We start from the raw sequence: 10,226 nt of genomic DNA, 5'->3' as shown, positions 1-10,226 counted from the left end.
TGCATTTCTGGGCTCGGTTCCCCCGTAAAAACCCAGCGAGCTCTTTCGGCATGGTCACCCTGCTGGCATTTTCCTCCCTCGGAATGGGATGCGACAGCGTAGAGCTAACAAGTCCAGGAGGAATACTCATAAAGGAGCCGGTGTCACAGCGCGTTGTTAAAATAGCAGGTGAGCCAGCCGTTTGGAGAGCTTAATGGGCCCACGTTTTAAAAATATCCGTGCTACATCTCACGCGACAGACAATAAATCTGCAGCAGATATGGATTTTCCCGCCTGGCCGCTGCTCCGAGCTGCGGCTCCCTCTCTTTACCCAGGGGGGATTTTTCTGAGCTTTTGCTGCTGCATTTTTGGGGAAGGAGGGATGGAGGAGGGATGCATGTCCTGGGCTGCCAGGAAGGTGTCTTGCACATATTAGCAACCCTGAGCTAAGCCTTTCTGCATCTTAGTTTTTGGATACTCCTTCTACCCAAGCCACTCTTCTTCTCCAATACCAAACTTTGGGGTGGGGACAGCTTATTCCTGGTGCCCCACAGGCCCATTTTGGCAGAGGGATAAAGAGATGCTGCCATGGGGAGCAAAATATTGGGGCTCCCCTCCCACCCAGACAGCCTGGTACTGCAGAGCCAGGGGTTTATTCTATCTTATTTTTATTTTTTGCCACGTGCTATTTGCAAGCAGTTAATGCACAACATGAAATCTTCAACCTGACAAGTGAAATTTAGTTAGCCGAGCTTCTATTATTCCCAATTTATTACTCCACTGGAGAGTTATGCAGTCTTAGGGGCTGGAGAAAGGAAAACACGCACCCGCGCATGCACCGACGGGAGCCAGCAAACCAAACCCAAGGCTCCCGCTGAATTATGACTCACAATTTATAAACCATTACGTGCAATGGATTTCAACTATATTTATTGCAATACGACTGCTAGCAGTTCAAAAATCAATTTGGTAAACGCGGAGGGAAAGGGCGAAATTATTAATATGTTTTATATAAATGCCGGGGCTTATCCTTTCCCGGTAAATAACCGCGAGCTCTCCGCTCGCTATCCGCACGAGATCTGTGCCACCCACGGATGCACATCCCAAACACCACGCTGGTGAAAGGAAAGATGCCCCGAGGCATGCCCCATGGGTGGCAAAGCAATGAACAGAGTGGAGACCACCGTATCCACTAGTTGGAGAGGAGCTGAGGTTATTTTTAAGGGATGGGACGCACCCAGCGCAAGAAGGAGTTTGGTCCATCGCCTCCACGTGAAGATGGGGCAGGAGGCATGCTGAAGGATGGCCCCCGAGGAGCTTGGGGAAAGAAAGGGAGGGCTCAGCTTCATTACAGAAAGCTCTCATCAAGCACCCTGGCTGGGGGAAATCAGGGCATCTGCTGCAAAAGGTTGGATGACATCGGCATCTCCGTTCTGGTGAGCCGCAACCATATGGTGTGCTCCCAGCGAGAGGGTTCCTCTCCAAATTAAGAAACCAAAGGGAAAGTATGAGATGAGACGAGCAGCAGAGGGGTGTTTTACATGCCTTTAAGGGTGACCTTTCCTTTTTTTTTCTGCAGCATCAGGAAGGAAACTCACTTCTATTTTAGAAGAAAAACTGAGTTTCTTGTGTGTTCCCATGATTCTGATGCTGGCACTTTAAATTAATCATTGCAAAGAGCCACCACAAAAATAGCACTACCAGGCATGAACGTCCTCTGGGCAAATGTTGAAAATGCTGCCTGATGTATGCACGTTGAAGAGCTATTCCTCTCCTCCATCTCATTTTATGCAAGCCATCTGAACAGGGAGAAGATTCACTTAACAAGTTGTTTGCATGGTGTCGTTCGCTGGGCTCTGCTCATTACCCTATGAAGTTTGGCAACGGGGTTTGATTTGCACAGCCCAAACTCATCCTGGGTGCAGCAAGAGTTGTCCTTTTTTCCCTTGGGTGAATGGTAAGCAGATGTGGCCCTTGAGCAGGATGGAGAGGTTTGGACCAAGCCTTCCCACATCTCAGGAATGCTGCCAGGAGAGGTGGAAATCCAAGCAATTGGCACCAAATAAAGCTCCACCCCATCCGCACACGGGGTGGAGAAACCAAACATTGCAAACCCAGCGGCGCTCCCAGAACAAACCGGCCACCCCAAGGCACGACTGTATTTACAGGGGATGCTCACATCGCTTCCAACCCCATCCAGACCCGGGAGAAATCACTCAGGCAGGAGGAGAAGCTGCAGGGTGCCACCAGGCAGAGAGATCCCAGGGGCTCCCTGGGGAGCAGAACAGTCAGAGGGTAGGACAGTCCTGGTGGGGAGTACAGAAGCACTCCTGATCTGAACCTCAAAAGGCCCAAAACCAGTCTTTCCCCCTCTGAAAAGCCAAAACAAAGCCTGATTTTACTAGAAATGCACTTTTTTTTTTACTGATAACATATTTCCTTGCCATAAATTCCTGCCTTCCTCCGTTGCGCATTTAAGCCATCCTGATATTCCCCAAGATCTGTTTTCTGGCACTCTCTCACTGTTGCCATTTCCCAAAACAAAGAAGATTTAAAACAAGCAAACTACCTGACCTTACCCTGACTGATGTTTCTCCGGGGCTTTCACCTGAATAATTCTCACCAGCTTCCCATCAGTGGCCGCGGCAGCAGCCACCAGAGGTATCGATCAAGTCCTGAGTCACTTCTGAGCCAGCACAGACACTCAGAGAGAAAAATAAAGTTCTCTAAAGGCAAATCTATCTAATGACAGGAAAGTAAGGAAAGTAGGCTAAAAGCATGGGTATGAAATGCAACACAATCCAGATTTAACTCAGGGCTAGGGGTAACACACCTTGGAAAGGAGAGCGTGATTGCTGAGCTATTAAATATTGCCTTTCCTGAATTCTGCTTGGGTTTGTCTCCGATGCCTGCAGGTTTTCCTCCTCTCTGTCCCCCTCCTGAAAGCACAACCGCAGCTTTTTATGTTTTTATTACACGGTGCATCTGTTGCCACTTCTGTTCAAGTCTCCCAAACAGATCTGTTTCCCCCAGATCAGGGGCACTAAAAAAAGAAACAGAAAAAAAAAAAAAAAAAAAAACAAGCAAACATCCTAGGGTACAAGACAGTTTCCGGGCCCAAGGAGCTCGCAACCAAAATTCAAAGTCTGATTTATGGGGTTTAACTGTGATGGGCTGATAATGGGTGCAAAACATGGAAAATACGCTATGGGACTGGGGCTTAGAGATGCTGCCAGACCTCAAAGCGTTGTCCTGAGACTGGGGCAGACACCGGAGTCACAGCAGTTACAGGGCAGGAAGGGACGAGCACAGACGCCGGGGCTATCAGATCCGCTCTCCCGCCTCTCGCTTCTCCTCCTGTCTCGGGGCAGGAGCCGAAGGCAGCAGGAAGCACTATTTATTATACCTTTTTGCCTCCTGCAAACACAATCAACCTTTTCTTGGCATTTCATCAAAGACAAATGGCCCGATCCTGCCTCCATTAACGCAGAAGGAAAAATTCCCTTTGACTTCCTCTGCCGAGGCACGAGAGCTCCCAGGCCATCAGCAGGGGATTGACACTTGGAGGTTTCTCCCTATCTTTTTCCTTGTGCAGGGGCTGGGTTTTGCCTACAGAAGCCCTCAGAACCATCCCTCTGGATACAACACCACCGTCGGGCTGAGAAGAGCAAGGCTTGCTGCAGCAGACGTGGTGCCATGCATGTCTGGAGGATAAATAGAGGCTTCCAGCTTCAAGGGCCATTAATCTGGCAGCTATGCTTTTGGTTGACCATGCTCTGGCATCTCCACTCCTCTCCACAGCCCTCCTGCCTCTCAGGTTTTGCTTTCTCTCGATGTTCCCGAAGGCTCCAGGGAGCAGGACCTTGTGTTTGTAGCGCTCGTGCCGTGAAGTGCTAAGCAAATTCCCAGTGACAGGTTATCAATAGTCAGCGCTATTAAAAATTTCCCCAAACTCCCGAGAAAGCCAGCCAAGCTCCGAGTGAAAAGCAGTCGATTCTGAGCCACCCCAGTCCCCGTTCACCCAGCGTTTTAGCAGGGGGGAGCACCTGGATGTGCTGCTGGGGTTCACAAAGGATTTCACCCTATTTCACCACAGGCTGGCACATCTGGAGCAGCAAAAAGGCACGTGGAAGCCAGCAGACTTGTGGTTGGATAGAGACAGGGCAAAGAGGACCCCCAGCAAGTGGGAGGAGGGCAGGTGCTGCCCTCCAGCCCTCTGGGGACATGGTCCCTGGGGCCCAAAGGGGTGCTTGAGCACAGAGAAAAAACAGAAATCAAACAGAAGCCGAATGAGAAACACGCCAAAAAAGCACAAATACAAACCTAGCTCCACAAATAGGGTGCAGCTGGGCGGGAAGCGTGATATTTGATGGCTCCAGAGAAGCAGAGACATAGGGAAATCTGTTATATACGGGCAGTAAAAGCAGCCCAAAGAAAACTTGTGGTGGAAGTGGTGTTCCCATGTGCTTTGGGGAAACTCCGGCTGTGCTCTCTCCAGGGTGCCCGGGGGGAACAGCTCCTGCCTCCTGATGTTTCTAAATCAGCGTAGAGCTGTTTTTAACCACTGCAAGTGAGATAAAGCCCAGGCCTGGTAAGCTTGTCCTGATTAGACCCCAAAAATGCAGAAAACACAGCGCTGATAGGCTTTGAAGAGTGCACAAAACCCAACAGCATGTGTGAGCCAGCGAGAAGAGCACCGAGGGGGAGTGAGACCCACGGAGAGGAACACCGAGCTAGGCAGAGGAGAAAAAGGCAATTTGATGCTTCCTGGCTCCAGCATCAGAGGCACAGCACGGACACCCCTCCCCAGGAGCAGCACGTGCATTTTCTTGCTCCCTTTCCCCAAAGAGAAAGGATTTAGACCTGGCTCCTGCCAAGAGAAAAATCCCCGCTGCCTACTCAATGCCCGGCCACCACAGGGTTCAAAGCTTCCCAAAACAGAGCCCAGCTTGGGCACGGGCAGGAAGCCCTGCCTGCTGGGATGGATAACCGTGGACCATCCAGGTGGAGAGCCTCCCTTTGCATCCCAAGGAAGATACAGATAATCACTCAGGTGATGCTGCCCCAGTGCAGGATGCAGTTTTTCGTCCTGGGGACCAGAGCAGAACCCATTAGGTACATTTTCTTATGCTTTCTCCTTCTCTCTTCCTCCTTTTTCTTCCCCTTTTGCATAAGGTTTCGTTCCCATGACCGAGGCACAAGGAGGAGAGGAGGCAGGAGCCCCAGCGCAGGGCAGGCGCCGAGCACAGACCTCGGGAAGTACAAGCCGGGCTATTTCGTACAGCAAACACTCGTTAGTAGAAGCTATCGTTGCCTGCAGGGAGACAGTTTCTGGGTGATTGAACGCAGAACGGCTTGGAACAAATTCAATAAAACCCGGTGAGCCTTTTGCTTCTAAATATGCTGTTTTCTCTACGCTGGCGTTTTTCGTGGAAGCGCATTGATTGAGGCCACCAGCCGGGTCCCCGGGGTGAGCTGCTGGGCACAGCCATCACCTCGAGCCAGGGCAGGGGGTGGTGACCACAGCCTGACCCAGCTCATCTGCAAGCAGGGGCTCCAACACGTGTATTTTTTTGGCACGAACACCTGAAGGGCTCTGGTCGTGCCCCAGCACGAGGCGTAGACACAACACCTGATGTCTGAACACCAGGAGTTGCTGCAAGGTCAGTCTGGGGGCTTTTGCATGGTCCAGAGCTTAATTCCCAGCAGCTTCAGAGCATGGGTGGTGGTGGCACAGTGGTGTTTTGTATTTTCTTTTTTCTTTTTTTTTTTTTTTTAAATGATCATCCAAAGGGAAGCATCCGCATGAGTTGCCCTGCCACAGTCTCCAGATGCTCTGGGGGCAGGAAACCTTTGTGCTGCTCCATCAGCTGCCTCCCCAGGCCAGCAGCTCGTGCTCCTCAGTCAGCCAAACCCAGCCTGCTGAGCCCAGCAGCCAGGCACAGCTCTGCAAAAAGCCCTTTTTATCCAAGGGCAGACAAGGACAAAGCTCTGCTGCCTGACACCATGAAGGTCCCAGGTCCCATCTCACCCCCTGGCACCTTGTCTTCTTGCAGGGGATGTCCTAAAGGTTAACCCATGGGGGCAGCTTGTCCCCAAAAGCTCAGCCAGGTCCCCTCTCCTTGCTCTCCCACCACAGACCCAGCTTTCTGGACACTACAAGCTGCTGGTTCCTCCAGCTGGGTGGCTGGGGAGCACGCACAAGTTGAAAATACCCGAGGTCAACGCAGCCAACCCACCCGCCGACAAAGACGGTGCTTGTGCTATGACCTTTGAGTTACAACATTTGATTATTTTAGAAACAGCTCCAAGGAAACAACAGAGTCCTTCTTCTCATTTAGAAAGCCTTCAGGACACATTGCATTGCTGGGGTAAGGACGGGCCATCTCCAGTTATGACGAAGTGAATAGAAGTGCTGGAGCCCCTGCTTTTAATTAAAGACACTATCTGTCTCTACCTAGCACGTGACAGCAACGAGTGTGGATTATTAGGAGAAGCGATATCAGTCTAATCTGACCTGATCTGTGTAGTTATTAGGCCTCGCTAACTATTGGTATTGATTTTATTACTAATATCCCTGCCGCAACAAGAAATCAGCGGCAGCAGAGCTGTGCATCATGCACCACATCAAGCTGTTCAGTTGCTTGGCTTGGGATCAGATAAGTGTTTTTCCCCATCACTTGAAATCTAAACGCATTTTCTGTTTTGGGTACTGCCTCCTCTTCCCTTACCTCTTCCTCCCTACATCTTCTCTTGCTACCCTCCCTCCTTTCTCTCAGGCTGCCCCTTGCCCTCTCTACGACAACTTCTTGTGAGATCAGAGCCAACACATCAATTTTCCTACCCCGAACCCAGGCAGAGAAGCTTCCAGCAGTTATGAATCAGCAACGCGAGCTAGAGCTGCTGGTCACCAAGAGAAACTGCCAGGAATTTGGGAAGGGTGAGTCACCCTTGCAGACGGCTGGGAAGGGAACCTCTCGTCCTTTCTCCTCTTTAGCATTCAGCTCCTTCCTGCCCCAAAATCTCCTTGTACAAAGCAGCTTGGAGCCAAAGAAGCTCCCTGCAGGAGGCCACAAGCAGGAGGGTGCCCGTCCTCGTGTGCCGCAAGGCTCCCGATGCTCCCAGGGAGTTAAATTTAACTCGGGGTTAACTGTGGCTTCCTCGCAGAGCTGCCTGTTGTCTCCTGAACCTCTCAACCTCTTCCTCACTCAAGAAAATAACAGCTTACACCGCTCCCAGATGCTGAAAGAGCCCACGTAATTGTACGCTCCCCGCAAAGCACATCTCATCCGACAGCGGCTATTTGGAGCACGAGGGGTGGCCTCGGCTGCTCAGAAGGGTCACGGGTTGACAGCCGTGTTTATTTTCCCTCTGCATTTGTACAAGAAAAAAAAAAAAAAAAAAGAAAGAAAAAGAAAGAAAAAAAATAAATAAACCAACCCAGCTCCTCAAAGTCACATCAGGTAGCACGACTTCAGGACAGGCTTCCATCCCAACGCGTGCAGGAGCATCTGCACCAACCTCGACTTTGTGGAGATGAACCAGCTCTCAGGTTCCTTTTTTGCTGTTTTTCAGCCCGTACCTAGGTAAGGAGGATTTTTGACCCCAAACCAGGGAGATTTGGGAAACGAGGATTCCTACGCATCCTCAGCTGGCTCCCTGCTCACGTTGGAGCACAAACCTGCTGTGTCATCAATTTGGTGCAGGCAGGGTCTCCAGGCCCCAGAACACTTCATTTTGCCGTTTTGCTTCCTGACTTGGCAGTCTTGGGTGGGTGCTGCTACTGGCTATCATTAGCATCTCCCTCTCTCTCGCAGTAGAGATAAATAGCAATAATAAGAGTCACACATACTTATAAATAAATATAAAAGGAGCGTCGAGTCAGCCACGAATACCAAGCTCCAGGATACTGCATCTCATTCCTGCTCGCTGCCTCAGGCGCTGCGAACCGCCGATCAAAACTCACCAAGCGCCAAAAATATTAGTTTAATATTTGTGTGTGCTCAGCTTCTCGGGCTGGGATGACAAACAGCCTTGCAAAGGCATCGCCGGAGGCACTAACACTTCCATTCTCTCTCTCTCACTGATTCTGGCACACAGAGGGATCTTTTCAAACCGATAAACGCTTTCATTTTTGTCTTCGCTGAAAGGACTTCCTCTACAGGGTGATGTTTTGCTAGGGGAAATGATTTAAGAGCAGAGATACGGTTGTGATTCAATATTATGCTCAGGAATTCCTTGTAAAGTCGGGGGAGAGACAAATTCTGACATTACAGGATTACCTGAGCCTTGTCTGTATTTCTCAGGCCTCTTGGACGAGGCATCAGGCACAGACCCATGAAGAGCACGGTGCTTTTTCATGTCAGGTCAGGTCGCTTCTGCTCCCAAAGGGGAACCACAGCAAAAAGGTCTCGCTTGTGGGCTACATCCACAAGTGAGGGCGTGCAAAATTAAGGGTAGAAGGGGGAAAATGGAGATCGAGCCCTGTGTTGGCGTTGGCTTAATGCAGATGAAGTTGAGAGGTTGCAACACTGGAGCTGGTTCCTCACCTCCTTCCCTACGTGGGCTGCATCAGCCGTGAAGTCAACGCGATGGGAGGAGAAGAGCAGCCACGAGGACCAGATCTGCCCTTTCCTTTCCTTCCTTGTGGCTTTTTTTTCTCTTTATTGCCAAAAGGTGGAATGTGCTGGGGCAATTTGGGATCCCGGGCACCAGTTCTGGTAGCAAGGTGTGGAGGCAGAGTCCTGCCTTCGCTCCAGCACCGCGCTGACTCACGCCGCTTTGTGCCTGCCCGTCAATATCCCAGCTGGATCCTGCTTCTGTATATTTAATTCGAGATGTGTACTGCAGGACCTCTTTTGTTAGCCGGATCCCTCATGCACGTTGTTATTATTTCTTTCATAAAAATCAATAGAGACTTAGGAACAACAACCACCGATAACAACAATGCATCTCTCCGTGCCTTTGTGTCGCATCTTGCTGAACAACTTGGAGAAGGAGCAGACAACAGCCCAAATGGAAGATAAAAAAAATAAAATTAAAGAGTGGCTTCCAAATCAGGCCTGGCTGACCACCCTGGTGCCTTTAGGAAGGTTTCTGACTGCTTCAAAATGAGGTAGTGAGACAGAGCGCTCTGGGTTAGCATACCAGGCTTTTCCCAGACATATGGGTGGGATTTTGGGGGTTCTTTTTTTTTCTTTAAATCTCATTTACTTCTGCTTGTACCGAGGATGGTACCAGGCAGAGCTCCTCTAATTTGGTGTTCCCCTCTCCCTGCCTATGAAGCACAGGCAGAAATGCTGCTGGAAATTTCAGGGCACCCCTTTGAAAGCCACAGGCAAATCACTGCTATCCAAGTGCTTTCCTGGGCACTGATGAAACTCAACGAGACGCAGCCCCTTGATGTTTTCTGTCCTGCTTTGAAATGGGAAGAGATGAAGAAAGATCTCCCTGTTCTCCCCCTCCAGCAAAGAGCCAGAAGCAGGAGATGGAATTACCCAGGACCTCTGCAGCTCAGCTCTGGAGTACCATTTAGCCACCCTATGCAAGGGGTTGGAAAACCAACAGCACCTCTGCAAAAGAGCAATTCTTTTGTACCCTCGTGAGCTGTTCCTGCAGCTAAAGCTGGGCTCCCAAGGCAGACTGGTAAGGCAGGACGTGGCACAGCCGGCCAGCTGTGCCCCACTTTAATACTGCTTGCAACTGCACTACAGCAGGCCAAGCTCCCCTTCATGCAAAAATAAAAATTAAAAAAGCCCTCAAAACCTTTCCTGGGGGAGCAGTTGCTCAGGCACAACCTGCACTTCGCATTTCCCAGGACCGTAGCATCTGGGTTAAAGAAAATATCTAACATTGTAATGCCATTGTTTTAAAGGTTAATGTATTCCCTGCCATAAGCCTGAGCGGAGCTCTCAGCCCAGGAACAATCATCCTGTGGCAGGAAAGTATTGAGTAGGTGACCCAGGTCTTTTCCATCCCTAATTTTTATGCATGTGCGACTCCTTTTTCATTTCTTTCCTTTTCCGGTTCACCCATCCAAAGCAATATAGGAGCAAGGCTAAGCACAGCTGAGGCTTTATCCACACCACCACCACTACACACACCCAGCAGCACGTCTCGGAGCACTCATGCCCCTCTGCTATTTCCCTTTCCATACAAAGGATTGCTGCTGTTGTGCATGCAGACCCAGATGTTTTCAGCCAACATCTTCCCTGGCATTTTCCCCATCATGAGCTAGAAGGTTGCTC

This window comes from Aythya marila (assembly GCF_965140915.1).
Source record: "Aythya marila genome assembly, chromosome: 7".
Lineage (NCBI taxonomy): Eukaryota > Metazoa > Chordata > Aves > Anseriformes > Anatidae > Aythya > Aythya marila.
Note: the sequence above shows the minus strand (reverse complement) of the source record.